General features: G+C 43.2%; 1 protein-coding gene across 1 annotated transcript in view; it reads right to left on the bottom strand.

The window, feature by feature from the left end:
* The window catches only part of HDLBP (high density lipoprotein binding protein), a 73,759-nt gene extending 53,508 nt beyond the window's left edge, over positions 1-20,251 (bottom strand). Inside the window, exon 1 of the mRNA XM_082249010.1 lies at positions 20,159-20,251. The gene's annotated coding sequence lies outside the window, so the exon portion shown is untranslated. The remainder of the gene's footprint in view (positions 1-20,158) is intronic.
* Positions 20,252-20,772: the final 521 nt, after the last annotated feature.

Raw genomic sequence — 20,772 nt, 5'->3', positions numbered from 1 at the left:
CCAGGTGGAAGATATTAGCGAGGGATGTTGGAACTTTGAAGGGAGCAAAGTACTGCAGAGTTTGGCTCTGCTTTAAGTTGTTTGTCTCATCCCTGCAACTGAGACTTTTGCTGGACAGTTGGTCTGTTGAGACGTTAAAGTGGGGCTTCACCCCCACATTTGGCACCTTTTGGGGGGGGGGGGGACCTGATTGATTGTGGCGATTAGAGCCAGAAGTTTGGCTCCCCTCCTTCCTCCGCAGTCTTCAGGGGCACATCATAGGTCCCAGAAGGCTACGGGACCATTCATGTGGCATGGCAGGACTCACGCATGCGCAGTAGAAGGCTTCACTTCCTATTTTCCTTACTTGCAGTGCGTGCATCCGAAGCAGATTGACGAATCAGTTTGGGTGACGTCACTGGATTCCCAAACAGGTAAGTGTCCTTGTATCAAAAAGTCAGCAGCTACAGAATATATAGCTATTAACCTATTTTTGGAGCCTAGCGCTCCCCTTACATGATTGTGAAGGATCACTTATTTAAGCAAAAACAAACGTGCTACTTACCGGCTTTGTGCAAACCATTGTTTCATCTTCTCAGACCCTGCTGGCCCTCCTGGCTCCCCCCACCCACTGTGTGCCCCTATAGAAAACTGCTTGCTTGACACCCTCAACCCCCCCCCCCCCCCAACTTTACTTTCTGTGATTGACAGCAGTGGAAGCAAATGGCTCCCACAGTTATTTCTAAGCCAATGAGGAGGGTGAGAGCCAATGCACTTGTACACATTGCTGGAATGACATCAGGCTCTGGTAAGTGGGGGGGGAGGGGGGGCTACATGCAGAATGTTTTTTACCTTATTGCAGGGAAAATCCTGAACACCAAAACCTAGAAAAGCTTCAGGGTTTTTTTGACAGACTGACACGCTTGCAGCCAGGAATCACAAAGGATAGCCAGTGATTCCAACAACTGCAACATAAGCCAATGCCCTTTAGCGATAAGTACTGTCAGGAGTGTACAAAATGCTAGGTACTTTTCGGTACTGCTGAGAATGAACTAAGCAAGCCCATTCACCAGCACTGACTCAAAGTCCATAACCCTGAGTAAGGTACAACGAACATAAAAGGGGAAGGACATACCAAGTAGTATAGGACAGAAGGAAAAGTAATATACACTGTGCAGAAAATCAAAGGAACAATTTTTAATCAGAGTATAGCTTCAAGTCAATTAAATTCCTGAGATATTGATCTGGTTAGTAAGTAGCAGAGGGGGTTTTTAACCAAGTTTCAGCTGCTTTGGTGGTAATTAAATTAACAGGTGCACTAGATGGGCAACAATGAGACGACCTCCAAAACAGGAATGGTTTTACAGGTGAAGGCAACTGACATTTTCCTAATCTTTGATTGTTTTTCACTAATTTTGTATTTGGCTATGGTCTGTGTCACCAATGGTAGCATGAGACGATACCTGGACCCTATAGGAGGTTGCACAGGCAGTCCAACTCCTCCAGGATGGCACATCAATACGTGCCATTGCCAGAAGGTTTGCTGCGTCTCCCAGCACAGTCTCAAGAGCATGGAGGAGATTCCAGGAGACAGGAGGTTACTCTAGGAGAGCTGGACAGGGCGGTAGAAGGTCCTTAACTCATCAGCAGGACCGGTATCTGCTTCTTTGTGCAAGGGGGAACAGGATGAGCACTGCCAGAGCCCTACAAAATGATCTCCAGCAGGTCAGAAACAGACTTCATGAGGGTGACCTGACTGTTCGACTTCCTCTGGTGGGCCCTGTGCTCACTGCCCATCACTCTGGAACTTGATTGGCATTTGCCATTGAACACTAGAATTGGCAGGTCCACTGGCACATGCACCCTGACACCATGTGACAGATGTGAAAGGGTCTGGAGAAGCCGTGGAGAACGTTCTGCTGCCTGTAACATTCAGCATGACCGTGGTGGTGGATCAGTGATGGTCTGGGGAGGCATATCCATGGAGGGATGCACAGACCTCTACAGTATAGACAATGGCACCCTGACTGTTATTCGGTATCAAGATGAAATCCTTGGACCCAATGTCAGACGCTACGCTGGTGAAGTGAGTCCCAAATTCCTCCTGGTGCACAACAATGCCCGGCCCTTATGTGGCAAGTGTATACAACCAGTTCCTGGAGGATGAAGGAACTGATACCATTGAATCGCCTGACCTAAAGCCAACAAGAACACCTCTGGGACATGTTTCGGCCAAGCCGCCACCACTAGATTGCACCTCATCCTGTTCAGGAGCTCTGGGAGGAAATACCGCATAACACCATCCCTCGTCTCATTAGGAGAATGCCCCGACATTGTCAGGCATGCATACAATTACGTGGGGGCCGTATAAACTACTGAGTACCGTTTTGAGTTGATGCAATGAAATTTCAGCAAAATTGACTAGCCTGCCGCATCATTTTTTTCACTTTGATTTCAGCCCTTTGTAGGTTGAGGATTTTCATTTCCATCAAGCGATGTGGCATCCTTTCATTCCCACCACATTACCCAGTGCACATTAGTATAGATGTCCAACAAGAGATTTTTCCCCATTGAGATTTGATGCCTTTTCAAAGTGTTCCTTTAAATTTTTTTTGAGCAGTGTATGTTGCAGGGGGCAGGGAGATTAAAGTGAGCTTGTACTGTAGAGTGTCCCTTTCTTTGGGAGACTCTTAGGAGGATGGGTTTTCCCCTGCAGTTCATTGAGTGGCTGAAGATAGATGCAGTCGGATTCTTATAAATTAGCCTGGTCAGTGCCCTCTCTCTCCCTTTTTCTTTGTATTGGGGTAGGTGTCGGGGATGTCCTCTCTCCCCAACTTTTTGCCTTCGCAAATCAAGCCAATGACGGAGGCACTCCGCACGTCCCCACATATTCATGTACATCGCGTAGGTTGGTTGGAGGAGAGAGTGGCATATGCCGCCGCTATGTTGCTGTTCCTGGGCGATGCGGGACCTTCACGGCAAGGAGCAGTACGGATTCTTAATACATTTTCTACATTCACTGGACTGAGGGTTAACTGGTCCAAATCCCTTTTACTACCTGTTGATCCGGGGAGCGAGGGAATCTTCTGCCCTGAATCTTCCGCTTCAATGGGTGGATACATTCAAATATTTAGGAGTTTGGGTCTCTAGAGGGTCCTCGGAGTATGCTCCTTTAAACTTGACCCTGGTGGTACAAGAAACCAAGCGACACATCTTGGGAATGCCTACATCTCTGTATTGGGTCGGGTGAATTTAGTTAAAATGAAAATACCCAAGTTCATTTATCTTCTACGCCACTATCCATCGTGGATTCCGAAGTCTTTTTTTGTTCAGCTAAATAGTGTTTTTTCTTCTTTTCTATGGTCCCCTAGCCCTCCGAGTTACAGGTTAGCCACGCTCATGAGGTCTGCCTCCCAGGGTGGGATGGCTTTTCCGGATATGCAGAAGTATTATTTGGCCTCCCAGTTGATCACGGTGGCCTGATGTTTTCCCCGGACCAGACCAATCCATCCACAATGTTGGGAGGCGGTCATAGTTGGATCATTGGAGGCTTTGCGTGTATTGGTGTTTCGGGGATTGGGAGCCCTGTATTCATTGACACCTTTGATGTCCGCCACAGTTAGGGCATGGAGGGCTGGATTATTCCGGGAGCGTGGTTCTTTCGTATTGGTATCTTCTAATGCAGTGGTCCTCAACTCCGGTCCTCAGGGCCCACTAACAGGCAAGGTTTTAAGTATTACCTTGGGGAGATGCAGACTAGAACACTGCAATCACCGAGCAGCAAATGAGATCACCTGTGATGTAATTTAGTTATCTTGCAAACCTGGCCTGTTAGTGGGCCCCGAGGACCAGGGTTGAGGACCACTGTTCCGATTTGGAAGCAACCCGCTCTACCTCACTTTGTTAAGCTACCAGACCCGATGATTTGGACTAAATACAAGATCAAGTCTCTTTCTCAGGTGGTGGAGGGAGGCTTTTTGAAGTCATTCGCTCAACTCTGAGGAGTTTAGGATTCCATTTACTTATCATTTCTACACTACAGGCAATTTGCTCATCCTTTCAGGAGTCAATTTGTGAATGCACCTTTGCAGGTAGAGAAGTCCAAGTTGGAATGTTTGCTTAGTTTGGATTGTAATAAAAAAGGGCAGGTCACAGATTTACGCTCATTTAGTAGCGGATGCATTACCTCCGTTAGATAAACTATGCGCTAAATGGGAGAGGGACATGCCAGGTTTAGGCCCGAAGGACTGGAATAAGATCTGGGATTTACCATTTAAAAGTTAAGTCTCCTTGCGGGACCGACAAATTCAGTATAAAATAGTGCATAGGGCTCATTTTACTCCTGCTAGATTGCAGATGTATCCATCATGCTCTCCTGAATGTTGGAGATGCGGAGACCTTGTGGGGAACAATACACATTTTTTTGGTCATGTCCTAAGATCATTCTTTTTTGTGAGAAGTTTTGAAGGTACTTAATGCACATACAACAATCTCTATTCCTAGGACTATTGAAATTGTTTACTGGGTTTGGAGACTGCTTTGTTACCTACCAGAGCTGAAAAAGTATTAGTCTTTTGTTTTATGCACGGAAGGCCATTACCTTATATTGGAAGAAAAGGGTTCAACCTACGGTTTCCTTTTGGAAAGGTCTGGTTAATAGTAATTTATCACTGTACAGAGAAACCCATGCACATAGGGGTTGTCTGAGGAAATAGGACAGGATATGTCAGGGTGGCTGGCCGATTCTGGTACGGCTGCAGAGGCGTTTGATTTCATTTTCTTTAATACTGGTAGTAGTTAGGAAACTCTGTAGATAATATTAAAAGTATCCTTGTGAGGACTATGCATGGAGGGAGGAAGGATAAATAATTTTTTTTTTATTTTTTTTTGTGTGTTGTTACTGTCATTGCTACTATTCATGTGAATGTGTATGGTATGATTAGATGCATGTACTAAATAGATTTTTATTTTTTTATAAAAGTGTGTAGCATTGCCCTGTATGGGCAAAGCACAGGTTCACTTTATAAAGGATGAAATTGTCTAACTCTGCCTTTGCTCCTGACAGGTGAATCAAGCAAGCATGGATAGAAGAAGGTAAGGGAGATACCCATCCTTTTTACCACCACCTTAAACTAAGCTATCAAAACTACCCTCCCTAAATGCTCACTTACCTTGTGATCGTGCCCATGACCTCTAATGTTTTATATCCCAGTCAACTGGACAATCTTTATTACGCAAGTCACAGTGGAGTAGCTTCCCATACGGTTCTATAGGGGCTAGATGGGGTTATGTCTCAAGTTTCTCCCAACTCAGGAGAAAGTCCTATAGAACCATACAGGAGGTCACAAACAGCAAAGAAAATTTTCACAATTTCAAGCTAGGTATGCACTCGGGAGGGGAGGTTAAAATAGGGTAGGTGCAATTTTCCTTCACAAAGCCCAGAAAGCCAAGTTTTCAGCACAGGGCCAAGGCAGACAGGACAGCCTTTTCTGCATACTATAGCCTGAAAAGGAGTTGACATTCCTGCTGCGAGTAAATACATACATTTAAATGCCATTTAAAATGCCATCCAGGAGGGAGGCTGGCACTATTAAATGAAGACTGATTCAGATGAATATCCTGAACTTTACTTCTCTTTAAAATGGAGCATAGGTTCAACTGAGACAGGGTCACACCTAAACTTTAGAAAACAATTTCTTAGGCTTTGTTCACACAAGTGTACTATAGCGTACACATGTGTGAGGGCTGTGTTTTCCTGCACAAGGATACATGGGTGTTCTCTGCATTCCCATTGCACTTCAATTAGGAGGAAGTAGCTGCACAAACACAGCCGCTGCTCCCAGTCTGACACAGCCCTGAACTCATACAGTGGGTGTTTAGGACAACCGCTGCATCACAACTGAAATGAGACTGCCAGCTATAGTACGCCAGTGTGAATCAGGCCTTCGTAAAAAAAAAAAAAAAAAAAAAGTTAAATGTATGGTGTTTAGAACTTCAGTAATCACTTAGCCAACTGCAAGTGAGCAACACTGCACATTTCCCTCTTCAGTAAGAAGAAAAAAAAAAAAAAAGCAGCCTGCAGTCATTGCACTATACAAAGCTCTGACACTTCCTAAAGAGTCAACGTTTTCCTACTCCCTCCCACATATTCCTACTGAACCATCACTATATAGCAGCCTACCTTCTTAGTCAACAGGAATCCAACAACAGGATGAAAATCAGAATAGATATTGCCAGATATTCAGGAACTTTGTCCAAGCATAATAATCTGCCATTTGTGTGGCAAAAGAAATTGCACATTGTTGCTAGGTACCTACACTTTATACATACTGGCAGGACTTTTTTGTTAAAAAGGCAGCCCCTTTAATGCAGACAACAGTTTAAAAGGTCTAAAACCAATATCACTGCTGGCCCTAGAGAAAACTGCTACTGTATTACTGTTCCACCACCCATGACTCAAATCCACCTGTCTGAAAAATGTGATGAAGTGATGTGTCGCCTGCCAAGACCTATCGCACCCTTTTGTTCCATCCATCAGCCCCCTACATCACTACAGGACTAGCAGCATATGCACCAGGGAGCTAGGTATCCAACTCAACTAGAACTGTCAGATGCAGAATATTTTTCAGATATAGCTCTTCGAGAACAAACATCCAGGACAGAGGGCAAAGTATTCTCATGCAGGTACCACTTTTTACCAGACTTTTTAAAAGTGTACAACTTAATGAAGCGGTGAAATTATGTGCACATCCTAGTGTAAAACCTATAGCATGAAACCCTAAACCTGTGTATCAATTTTCAGAAAAAGGACAAAAGAATCCCATATTGCTCCATGCAGCCCAGCCTTAAAACATACACTAGATTACCAAAAGTACTAGGACACCTGCCTTTTTGGATTAGTGCACAAGGGTATATAAAAAACATGGATGAGTTTGGGGTGGAGAGACTTGACTGCCCGGCACAGAGTCCTGACCTCCACCCAATAGAACAGCTTTTGGGATAAGAGCGGAGAATGGGAATAAGGCCTTCTCGTCAAACATCCGTGTCTGACCTCACAAATGTGCTTCTGGAGGAATGGTCAAACATTCCCATAGACACACTCCTAAACCTTGTGGACAGCCTTCCCAGAGGAGTTGAAGCTGGTATAGATGCAAAGGGTGGGCCAACAATATTCAACCCTACGGACTAAGACAGATGCCATGTACGTAAAGCTCATGTACATGTAAAGGCAGGCGTCCCAATAACTTTTGAAAATAAGATATACATAGAGAAAGGGAGCAGAAGAAGATAAGGGTTTCGGATGTTAAATGGCCATACACTGATTAAAACTCAGCCTGTTCAGCAGGCAGCAGACAAAATCCTATCAGTGCGTGGCCATCCCTGACTCAAAAGTAGTTGATTGTTTGACCTACTTCTGTTGAAGGAACATGTTGGAAAATTTTCCTCAGTTGATTGGCTACAGCCAATAATCTGTGTATTGACAGCTGTGAGTGCTGCTCTCAGAATACAATGTCCTGGTAGTTGCGGTCTAATGGAGAAAAAAAAAAAAAAAAAAAAAAAAAACTTATCACCAAGCTTTACTCTAAGCTGCATACTGGTTCTTGCTCAGGGACTCAAAAGTACTGAAGTCAATAGTTAAAGCCAAACTACATTCAACATGGATCCAGCGATGCGGAATCCCAAAGCTCCTCACCAACTGTCTTCCAGGGTCTCGATCGCCAGCCATGAATGACTTCATTCCAACAGACCACCTTTTGTATCATGTGGCCCGAGAATAGATCTTAAACTGGCAGTACTTCGAAGGATAAGTAATTGGTTTCAGAGGAAACATTCAGTCTCCTGTCCTGAAACATGGTTTTGACAGGAATAAAGGAAGTTCCTTAAAAACACACAGCAAAGACTGCACACTCATATTTTTATCATTCTCCGTCCTAAGGAATCAAAGATTTTCCAGCAAGATGGCAATTGTATCAAATTTATGAAACCATTGCCCTTTTCCCAAAGGAAACCAGGAACACCTTATCCCTACTCAAAGCTGCATAGTTAGCGATGGTTGTGGCACTACATCTAGCGGGGTATAGAAAAGAATCAACCCCCCTCCTTAAAATAATCACATATTGCTTTGCATTCTGAAAAGAAGACAGTTTTTGTTTTATCCAGTTGTATTTACTCAGTGCAACTTATAACATTCAAGTAAAAGATAGAACGCAAACATGTCAGAAAAAATATTCAAAAACGGAATCACCGAGTTGGAAAAAGGATCACCCCCTTATGTCAGTATTTTGTTGAACCACCTTTTGCTTTAATTACAGCCTTTAGTCTGTTAGGATATGTCTCCACTAACTTTGCAATATTTGCCCACTCTTCTTTGCATGACTGCTCAAGTTCAGTTAAATTTGACGGTGACCATTCGTGAGCTGCAGTCTTCAAGTCATTCAACAGATTTCCAATGGGGTTTAAGTCTGGGCTCTGACTAGGCCATGCATGGACATTCACCTTTCTTCAACCACTTTTGCTGTGTTCTTTGGGTCATTGTCATGTTGGAAGGTAAACCTTCTTCCCACTGACAACTTTCTGGCAGAGGGCAGCAGATTTTCTTCAAGAGTTTGATGGTATTTCCCTTCATCCATTTTTCTTCTATCCTGACAAGTGCTCCAAGTCCTTGCTGCAGAGAAACACCCCCAATAACAGGATATTACCACCTCCATACTTTATTGTAGGAGTGGTGTTATTTGGATGGTGAGCTGTATTGGATTTCCGCCAGACATATCGCTTGGTGTTGGGGCCAAATAATTCAAATTTAGTCTCATCTGACCATAACTTTCTCCATGTGGCCTCAGATACTTCAAGGTGCGTTTTGGTAAAGCGCAATCGTAAATGCATGTGGCCTTTTGAGGAGTGGCTGTTTTTTTGCAACTCTCTCATACAAGCCACATTTCCGGAGAATTTGTGATAAATGGTGTCAACATGCACGCAATGACCACTCTTTGTCAAATTCCTGCAACTGCTTCAGAGTTGCTGTAGGCCTTTTAGTAGCCTCTCTGACCAGTTTCCTCCTGGCTATACCTTCCACTTCTTAATAGACTTCACTGTGCTTCTAGGCATTGATAAAGCCTTTGAATTTTTTTTGCATCTCCTGACTTGTGCCTGTCCACAACTTTATCCAGGAGACAGTGCTTTGACACCCATAGTTGAGTGTTTGCTTCAGTTGCACTACCAGGGCCTGAAATGCTTCAGGAAAGTGTTTTTTTCATGCTGAGCTAATCAAAATGACCACAGCTGATCACAGTTGAAAGTCAAATGTCTGTGTTCACCATTGAGAAGGTGATTAGCTACACCTGATTGGGTTTTAGAAGTTTTAGAAGGGGAGGATCTTTTCAAACTCAGTGATTCTGAGAGGTTTTTGCATTTCTCCTCATTTTTTTCCTGACATGTTACGGTTATATCTTTCACTAGTTGTTCACACAGTTGATAAAACAATCTGTCTTCATTTTAGGCTGCAAAGCAACAAAATGTTATTAAAGGGGTGATTTTTTTTGTATACCCCCCTATATATACACAGTATATAAATAAGATGTATTAATGCAAATGAGTACCCTCTATTTCCATCAGCATCCACCAAATACATTTTATTTTTTTGCTGTTGTGTTCGGACAACCTGTTAGAAAGTGGCTATGTTCGTTCTCTATGGTTCTACTGTATGTAGGACCATAGCCACCCTCTTTTGCTTGCAACCAAGATGGTGGAGTAGTAGTAGGGTGTAAAGGCGGCACACAAGACCACAACTAATGCACTGCTCGTTGAAAATAAACAGTTTGGGGACTCATGAGGGACATTACAAGGAGGCAGAAAAACACAAGAGAGCATTACATAAAAAAAATGTATAATAAGAATATCGTTTTGCATCACTATTACAATGCACCCTTTCTTTTCTGAGAGATTTGTTAACCATACTCTTGGGGTTCTCCCACAGAAAAAGATGCAGAAAACCCATACAATGCCTCATGTTGGTGCATGGCCTTCATGGTACACTCACATACAGTATAGATTTTCTTCACGCTATATTGCACTGATCTGCTACTAGTTTGCATGCTTTTTAACTACTCGAACATGCAGTGAAAAAGTGACCCTCTTTGGCCTTGACCTTAAAGAGGTTCTTCACCCTGTACAAACAAATTTAAAAGTCAGCAGCTACAAATACTGTAGCTGCTTACTTTTAAAAAACACTTACCTGTCCCAGGACCCAGTGATGTCCTTACCCAACCGGGCTTCGGGTGCAGGCGTCGGCATCCTAACTGTGGGCAGCCAACTGACTCCTTCTGGAGCCGGCTGTTCACTGCGCATGTGTGAGCCATGCTGCACCCGTGATTGGTCCTGCAGTCTCCTGGAACCTGCGACATGTCCCAAGAGGCGGCAGGGGGATGGAAGGGGGGGGGGGCGAACATTCGCTCAGATTGCTGCTGCCACTTGACTAGAAGTTGGAGCAGGTACCTGTCAAAACTAGGTACCCATCAACACCCCCCCCCCCCCAAAAAAAAATCCCAAATCCTGAAGGGGGGGGGGTGAAGTGCCACTTTAAAATTCAAAGACCCATTCTTTCATTGGCAAGTGGGAAAAAAAATAATTAAAGTTTAAAAATGTTTATTAATCTCACATTGTATACTTTTTAAATCTTACAATTTGCTCCTTGTAGCTTTATTTGGTCTAAGCTGGTAAAGGGTTAGCGGTTCTGTTAGATTCGTATAGCTATCTTTGGCCATATTGGTGAGATTTTCCCCTTGCTTCCTGTCAGGGCAGGAAATAATAAATCTCTCCAATGGGCAGACTGAAAATGTTTTCATTATCATTTGGACAGGTCTAAAGTTATAACTGCTTTAGGCTTTTCTATCTTATTTTTCCAACACTAGACTTATTCAGGCGGCTTTCCTTAAGCTGCTTTTACACTGAATCTCGAAAACTGCCCATAAAATGCCAGGTGCTAGTGGTGCACTTTTTTTAAGGCCACATGACTCAAAAGAACCATTTTGAGGCGCTTCCCATTCATTTCAATAGAGGGGGCGCCTTTGAGCGCCCCAAAGATGCTGCTTGCAGGAGTTTTTTTTTTTTTCACCACCCCTCCAGTGCAGCACCCTGGTGTGAAAGCATTGATTTTAATGGAATTTGGTTTTCGGGAGCTTTTCAGGCGCTTTTTTTTAGCGCAACAACGCCTTAAAAGCGCCTCAGTGTGAAAGGGGTCTTACATTTAAGGCTAAAAGATTCTTCTCCCTCAAATTCTAACTGCAACATTTCTCCATTCAATTAGCCTCACAAATTTCCTGTCCTTCTTGAAGGATCAACTCCCTTAGCCCCCTCAGCCAAAGAAATGCACAGGCCAATCCTCATCCCACAAAAACCTGGCTATTCTGCCTGGGGAGGGGAAAGATGCCATTTCTTCACCACGAGGAGGAACGTATCTAGGGGTAAGCATGGAGCATTCAAACAAGACAAACATTCACCATGCTTCATTTAATCAGTTGACTGCCCAATTGTAGAGAACCACAAATCCTACACAAACTCGCTACTCTCCATGCCAAGCCCTGCAACTGTCTAAGCAGCCTTGTCTGGGCATCTCTTTCCCTTTGTCAGCCTGTCCCTGTACACTGAGCTTATTATAGCTTTTGCTACCGGAAAGTCTTGTTGTATTTTCCTTTATCTGAAAAATAAAACTTTTAAAATAGAAATTAGGCCACTCCTTGCTGGACCAGCAGAGGTTTGATCAGTGTATCGCCAGCTTTAGGATACAGTCACAAAGGCTGCCGCCGATGTGAATTTGTGGATCCTTGCTGGTGGAACTACCGTTTACCCCGAAAGTAAGACAACTCCCGAAAATAGGACCTTGTTACAGTTTTACCTCCCGCTGAAATACAAGGTATCCCCCCCCCCCAAGAAAATAAGACCTCCCTGATCATAAGGCCTCCCCTGAACATAAGGTCTCCCCGATAATAAGGCCCCCCGAAGCTACCGTAACTCTGGGCTCTGGACCGTAGCGGGGGGCGCCCCTCACTGATAGCCGCAGCGCAGTCAGGAAGTGCCTGCTGCTTGCTCTGCCCTAACAGAGTCTGGCTGACTCACAATTAGACAGTGAGTCGCGTGGTGGGGCAGGAGTCGAGCACATTGTGTGGACACACAGGGGTGACTGAGGTAGGGGGGAAAGGTCTGATAAAGGGGTGGGGTGGATGTCTGGTGAAGGTGTCCACTGGCACAGGGGTGGGTGGAGTGGGATTAAAATGACACAGGAGGGTCAGAGAGGGCAATCAAAATGACACAGGAGGAACAGAAGGGGGGGTGGAATCAAAATGACACAGGAGGAACAGAAGGGGGGGTGGAATCAAAATGGGGGGGGAGGTTTGTGATGACAACTACTACCGTACCGTATACAGGTAATACATTTCCTTTTTTTGTTCAACAATAAATGTGTACCATATTCTTCATAGAAAAAGAAGACATCCCCTGAAAATAAGACCTAGCGCATCTTTGGGAGCAAAAATTAATATAAGACACTGTCTTATTTTCAGGGAAACAGGGAAAACTCTGCACGCACACAATCTATGTGGATGGCTGTCAGATTTGTACTATGCACTAATCAATGGCTGGCACTACTGCTGTTCACGTAAAACTGCTCAGACCATGGACGTGGACAGTTTGACGGCATTTAAACAATATTTCTGGCCATAAAGAAACTGGCCGTAGTCAACCGACTTGCTTCAGTGCAATTGCGCAGCCCACTACTGTGTTGTGCACTGAGGTGCCAGATTGGTACTGGTTTTCACATTTTCATCCTTTGTTGCTTTTCACTGCCGCAGTTGCATTTCCGGCAGCTTCTTGGAAGCCACTCCTGGTCTACATGTACTCTGGTGGCTGCAGGTTTCCTAAAGGTGACAACAGCAGGCCACACCAGTATAATGTGTGTTGAATTGGCCACTTTTAGTCTCAGACAGCAGTCACAGCCGCTGGAGTGCATTGATCCTGATGCAGTACAAGGCTTACTTTTTTCCTATGAACTTTACTAAAATGTTACGAAGTGATATTTCATGAAGTCCCATTAGCTTCAGGGTAGTGTGAAAAGTACTGCATATACATTTTTCAGGGAGCTGCAATAGTGTGAACTGGCATAAGAAAAATGATTTTTGCATTGAGACCAGCACAATCCCAATGTACCTAGCGCGAACGGGCACTGACACAGGGACCGTGTGGGAAAGTAGAACCTTAAAAAGACAGGGACAGAGCACTGTTCAACTTTACCAGGAAGTCCCTGAACAAGAACTATCAATGCAGGGTTCTTGTTCAGGGGCTTCCTATTTAAGGATCCAGATGTCAGAGCCTGAACACTACTACATTAAGGCTAGGACATCCATAACCAAAGCTATCCACTCTGTGTGCGGCTACATGCAAAAAGCAGCGGCTGTTGTCAACCCCCCCCCATCATCACTTTAAATAGGCTGTGTGACCACTCCTAATCGCATGCCCCAGTCATTCCTGCTGATGCTGCCCCCATCAGGACACAATAGCGCACTGGCGAGATGGCTGTACTAACATCGGTTAGTACAGGATCTCTATTCTCGAGCTCTTCAGTTTTTCTCATTCAGCCCGCTGGATGGAACGGAAAAAAAACTGATAGTTTGTACTAGGCTTTAGTATCAGAGCATTCGCAGGAGTACAAATACTCATGCAAATGTTTGGTATCAGCACTGATACCGGTATCGGTGCAATGCTACAAGGCAGTATTGTGATGTGACCAGCGCACATGGAAAACAATTGTTTGTGTGCCCCCGGATTTTATCTCTGCAGATCAAGGCAGCTCAACTGAACTGGGGGGGGGGGGGGGGGGGAAGAGAGCCCTCAGCCACCACCACTGTCAAACCAGTAACATTTTATAACAAATTATCGCAACAAGCTTTGAAGAAACAAGGTTTCCTTGCTTGAGAAACTTAAATGAAAGGCTGTTACATCTGCATGTGTTAGGCTAAATCAGCAGATGTTCCATAATTACTTTGCAAATAAAGATTTACAATTAAGAACAATTTAGCACAAGCACTGAGGCAGAGCTGTAATAAAACATTACTAAAAGATTCCACAACAGTTCACAGCCTCTCCTCACAAACGCATTGTGTACTTAACAGGAACAATACAATTTAAAGCAGTTAAAAACCTACTTTTTAGACTGGTTTGCTGACAGTTCAGAAAACATTAGTAGATATTGTGTGGTTAAAGTGGACTTTTCTTTCCTGTCTGGAAAGTTTAAGACACACCGGGTCATGTCCCGCTTGAGATCTTTATTTACCGGCCAAAGGGAAATACTTTATGGGAATAGTGGAGTGTCCACCCTGGCTTGCTCTAATCCACCAATTACAAGTAAGCAGTAAGAACAACTTTGATTTGTAGGCGGACTTGCTTGGAGAGAAGCGATGAGGAAGTGCTAGATGTAGAGACGCTGTACAGCGCACACGAGGGATCAGCGAGGATCAGTGTCACAGGCCACTGAGTTGGCAGGTGTGTATGTGCTGAGAAGGAGGTTCACACTCCGAGCATTGGAGCAATGGAAGGCTGGAGGTTAGTGATCAGCAGGGACAGGCCCCTCTGTACTGCCACCTCAGCACAGCCTGTATTACCGGTATGGGGGAGGGGATGATTTAAAGAGACAGTGCTCCCTGCCAGCTCAGCATACACTACACAGTGCTTTCCACCCCAGATTAACCCTCTGGCTGCCTGGAAATCCACTTAAACGCTGTTTAGAGAAAGTATCCTTAATTGAAACTCAAACAACTAATTAAAATCTATCTGCATGCATCTTTTACAAGCCTGGCATTCAGAGACTTGAAACCGGTTACTACCATATGCTAAACGACTGCACATTTGACCAAAAGTACTAGCAAAATGTAAGCTCAAATCCGATTCCTCCTGCATTAAATTGCATTGTAACTGTACTGTCTGCACTCATTTTGTAGTGCAAACTGTTGGATATATATATATATATATATATATATATATATATATATATATATATATATATATACACACACACACATACACACACACATACACATATATACATACACACATATACTATATTATATATATACATACATATATACACACACACACACACACACATAAAATTTAGGATTGTCAAGATTCTCCAAGCCTTCCTTGCAAATAAAATATGTTTTCCCCAAGCTATCACTGAAGTCTAACAATCCTAACCTTCAGATACACAACTCGGCTGGTATAAAGAAATAAAGTGACTAGATATTACACAAACTGAACTCAAAGAACACTACTCTTACAGTCAGAAACCATGATAACTGTATCCAAATATTGTTGCTTTTAATTGCCCAATATGTAAAAATATCTAAAATCAATTTTACTACTTAGATTAACTAAAATAAGCTAAAGTAAATGTAAAAAAAAAAAAAAAAAAAAAACTTGCTTCTGTAACAGAAAGATTCCTTCAGTTGCTAGAATGCTTGGAATTATGGAATGCAAGCCGAAAGAGCAGTACTGCTGCATGAATGTCTTTATAAAGCCGGACATGGGGGCGGCTACCCGACGCTATGCATGCGATTAGGACAAGCGCAGAGCAACAGGGTGCAGAGACAAGACTACTTCTGTCAGAATCTGGACTAGTATTAGAAAAGAAACAAAGATAATTTTCAAAGCAGATCATAGATTTTCAGGGATAATAAACTAGAGAAAAAGTTCCAGAAGTTTACATTTTGTTTACCATAAGGAGGTCTCCACGTTAAACCAAAAATAAATTCCAAACAAACAAGTTCTTTCCATACAAACATTTTTGTAATTCTACAGAATGACAGGTAACGCAACACTATTCCAATATGGCTCATGAATACAAAGAGTAAAACAGAAACTCTAAGAAAAAAAAAAAAAAAAAAAAAATCGACTTTCCACAAATAAGTTGGATGCTTACCTCTACCCACTCTACTGATTGCTGCTGTAGTACAACAGAGTGGTTGTCCGCTAAAACTTCAGAAAGCAACACTTTCAGGAATGTGATCCCTTGTCCAACACTGAGACCAACTTTACTACAGCACACTTTAAAAATATGCAAGCACACCATGGATCTTCAGAAAAAGTCTAAACTTTTTATTAGTAAAGAAAAGTCACAAAAAAAAAAAAAAAAAAAAAAGAAGAGTGCAACTTTTTTTGTAGGGCAGAGCAGGACCCCCTTAGTCAGGCATACGATCATCACATGCTTGATGAAGGGGGTCCTGCAAGGACCCGAAACACTGCACGCTGATGTGATCTTTCACATTTCAGACTTCGGCCCTGTTTCACACGTGCGGACTTCACCAGCAGATAGGCTTGCTCAGTGGGGGATCTGTCCTTTGCTCCCCGCTGAGCAGGCAGATAACAGGGCCATGTCAACCCCACTAATGCAGAGGGGACACATCCCACTAGACAGATATGAAACAAATGCTCCATCCGTCTGTTTTTAGCAGATCCAATAGGATCAAGGCGGGTGTAAACTGACACATGCCCATTCATGTCTGCTGCTCCATACAGGGCAATGGATGGTCTAATCGGGTCCGCTTGGAAAACAGACAGGCGGACCTGATCAGTCCACCCGTGTGAAATGTACCCAATTGTCAAGGTCCATGGTGTGCTGGGAAAAATGTACACTATACTATGCAGGTTACAGTCTCCAGCTTAGGGTTTGCTGCAGCACACGATACTTTGGAGCCCATTCCAGGATTGTGTAGAGACCAACTTCAGTACAGGACAATATGGGCGACCAACTCCAGTACAGGACAATATGGGCGGTCAGAGAATTGAACTAACTGAAAGGGACTCTGGATGGGGGGAATGCGGGCTGTTTGGGAGGCCAGGAATCTGAAATTCTGAACTGTCTGTATCAGAAGATTATTCAGCAGTTTCTTTTTGGCAGAAAGCCCTTTATTCCAGGTATTTATTTTGGCAAGAGTTGTTTTGAAAATAAGGCGTATTTGATTTATATGTATAAATAAAACAATACGTTTTCAAAACAGAGCAATTATTTATAAATATAATCTAGGCAAAGCACAAAAGTAGTCCAAATCATTTCATCCAGCATTGTATATTAGAGCTCAACTAGACCCAGGAGTCAGGGGGCAAATACACCTATAAATGAAAGAAAACGCGTCATGTCACTGCTGACCTCCTGAAATTGTAGATTGCCTGGCTGTGCAGTTGTCATAGATCTAAAACTCCTAAAAATACACAGAGTAGGACCTCAGAAACTCTTATGTGTAGATTTCCCCAGTTCAGTGATAGAACATATAAAAAGGCAAGAAGATCGGCATGCCACTCAGGCGTTAATATTTTCAGCAAAGTAAACTTTGGCAACCTATGTGTCATGACAGCTTTCCTTTGAATTTGGTCAATGGAATTGTCCATTTCCTTTTGCCATAAAGTAAAACTAACGGGTCTGAGATAGCATGCAGCTCTCCTTATCCATCCATGCCGCAGCGCTAAACACCTGGACAGCCAATCATCAGACCCAATAGCTGTCATATGGGGGGGGGGGGGTAGGAGCTTAGTCCTGTGTAAGCTTTGACTAAGCACAACTTGGAACTTACAGGTTTTTTTTTTTTTTTTTTCCAGGAATCTAGTGATTAAACATGACCGTAGTACAGCATGGGTAAAATAGGTATGAGCAGTGGAGGTGCTTGGCCATTATGTGAACCTATGGCTTAAGAAAATTCAAAGCAAATTGTCCCTTTAGAAGTGCCTGTTAGCTCCTAGGTTGAACTGTGTCTGGTTCTTAAATTCTATATTCTGCCAATCTTAAACAGCTTTTAACCTTGCATATGGATCATAAATCAATTGCAAGAGAGAAAAATTGAACATATACTTCTAAAAACAATTAGATACCTTTATAAAAGCAAATTCATTTAAAAACTGTCCGATGGAAGGGAACTCACAAACTAAGAGAAATCAGATACATTTTCGGCAATGTGCTTACAAGTCACAAGGCAAAAGTCCCACAGTTCACATATTTAAGAAGTCTGGTGCTAGGTTCACTAGCAGAGATTGCAACACAGACTTGTGCCTGGGAGCTGGATTAGGAGGATTTCACCTCCCCCCTCCTCTAGCTCTGCATACCCCTCCCACCTCAGGCCTCTTTCTATGCCAACGTCACCACTTCGGACTCAGGTTGAATCTCTGCTTCCAGTTAGGTATTGAGTGGAACACTAAGGTAGCACATAGCAACACACTGAAAAAAAAAAAAAAAAAACTTTTCACAAAGTTAGATGCAATTCTGCACTTTGCCATTCACTGATGTCAGTACTATATTGCCTCTACAGAATAACGACCCAGAGAATATAGGCCATACAGAAACACTGAACATTATATTGACTGAATATCACATCAATATTGACACAAGGTTTCCATTCAGCTGAGTAGATACCAACAGCTACCATAAAGTCCATATGGTGTATGGATCCTGACCGTCTTTATACATTGCTATTAAAGACAATGAGCAGAGGAGGCTTTCATCTCATGTAATGACTACATACTGGAGGACTAAGGTGCAAGCCATAAAAATGTACGCCATGGCTTTACTAGGCTACCCAACATACGCCTATGAATGCACAAAGTAATAAGCCATACTGTCACTGCTCTTTAATGGATTTCTCATTCTAGGTTAATAGTTAATAAGTTACAGTGGGTAAAAAAAAAAAAAAAAAAAAAAGTATATATATATATATATATATATATATATATAAACTCATAATGAAATACAAGAACTGAGTTGAAGGTGTGGGAATCAGAGGAAAGCTGCACATTTAAAAAGAAACATTTTAAAATGTAGAAAGGTAATAAAAAAAAGGTACCGCTCTATCCCTTGAAATAAATTGAAAACAAGTTCCATAAAACTTAAGTCTAGATCAAAACAACTCCCAATGTTGAAAACCATATGGTTTTGGAACACTTTGATTGTGAGTTCTTTTGATATAGACAAGTAACACACTTGAGCTTTTTGGACTTTGTTTTTAGTGTGTATTATATATTTTAGTCACTAGCAGGATTACAACCATATGGGTCAGGCTGACAGGTCACTGACTTCTACATAGGGGGGGGGGGGGGGGGAACGTAACATATTAAGGCAAGGTTCATGCTAGTGCGGCCGCGGCTTGTTCGGATTTTCAGTGTGATTTTTGTAGTGCATTTTTGACTATTTTATTCAGGCTTCATTCATTTTACAGGAGCAGGAGACTGAACGTTATACACAAAACTGCCACAAATGCACTGAAATACATGCATTTTAGGTGCTTTTCCATTGAAGTCTTAGGGGACAAAATCATGTGGCAACTGCACCAAAGTAGCACACACACAATTGATGTTTGGAAATATTTCCATTGTCCTGCGATTGTGCAGGACTGAAGTGCCATCTGAAATCACACTAGCGTGAACCAGGCCTTAAGAATCGGAACGTCCCAAACTGAGATGTCATTTTTTTTTTTTTGCTGGAAAGCAGAATTACCCAACACATTCCTTTATCTTTCTGGCCTTTGCTCTGCCGGCAATAATCATGCTGCAGCCTCCATGGGAAACAAGTAGATGGAATTGGGGGGGGGGGGGTCTAAGTAATGGTGCACAATATAATCAGAAATAAAGGCAAGCTGGTGTCAATCATCTGCATCCATCCAAAACTGAAGGATGACTTCTAGGTGGACTGATCCCATATAAAAAGCTTGGGCAGACCTGTGGAGGTAAATGGGACCAATGTAGGGATAGCCTGAGTGCATTACAGACTGGTTATTCCCTACTACTTGGGGGGAGGGGGATAGTAAGTTCTGCCATAGATGGGAGAAGCTGTGATGGAGAGGAGGATGTAGAAGAGGGGATCGCAGTGCAGAGGACAGGGATCGCCAAGGATAAGGACATGATCACACAGCGGCCATACAGGAGATGAGGGATCGCTTACTACCCTCCATACCCCCCGGGCACGCCAGTCAATGACAAGTGCTTCGGTGTACACGCAGTCCAGCCTTGTGTTTACTCCACGTAGGCAGCAGCAGCACCCACCTCCCTCCCTCCCCACTAAACACTTCCGCTGACTGCCCTCCTAACACCATCCATCGGCCCCCCCTTCCCCTGACACCCGATCACCCTCCTTCCCGACTCCCTTCACACTCACTCCGCGTCCCGATCCGCTGACTGCCGGGGAAAGCTGCGGCCGTCTCGTTCAGCTTTTATATAGAATACGGCCCGGCCTATCAGCTATAGGAACGTCATCAGCCGCGACACGTCAGCCTGAAGATGGGGCTGGGGAATGCAGAGAGAGCAGGAAGCGGAAACGGATGTGCTTTGACACAGGAAATAGATTTTTTTTTTTTTTTTTTTTTCTATTGCTGAAACTTTAATAACGTGTGCAATGGTGACACGTTGTACTGTATAGACAGGGAGAAAAGTACAGATGGGATTCAGAAGGATTAGAGGTCATAACAAGAAGTTTGTATAGTATTGGATATGCCAGACAAACTTTTTTTTTATTTTTAACCACTTGACCTCTAGAAGATTTACCCCACTTTATAAATGAAATCCGGGGACATATATATATATATATATATATATATATATATACAGGGCTTTTTTTCTCAGAGAATAGGTGCAGGAACTCCTCCTTTCTGGATATCCCCTTGTCTCCGCCCCTATCAACCTTCGAGCATCGTTCCTTGGTTCCAAACCCCACCCACCTCCCAGTACTGCCCGTTTCAGAGAATATAGAACCAAGTAACATTTGTGGTATAA

The sequence above is a fragment of the Pelophylax lessonae genome, assembly GCF_965119305.1.
Source record: "Pelophylax lessonae genome assembly, chromosome: 3".
NCBI classification, from domain to species: Eukaryota; Metazoa; Chordata; class Amphibia; order Anura; family Ranidae; genus Pelophylax; species Pelophylax lessonae.
The sequence above is the reverse complement of the archived record's forward strand: the minus strand, read 5'-3'. Positions and strand labels throughout refer to the sequence as shown.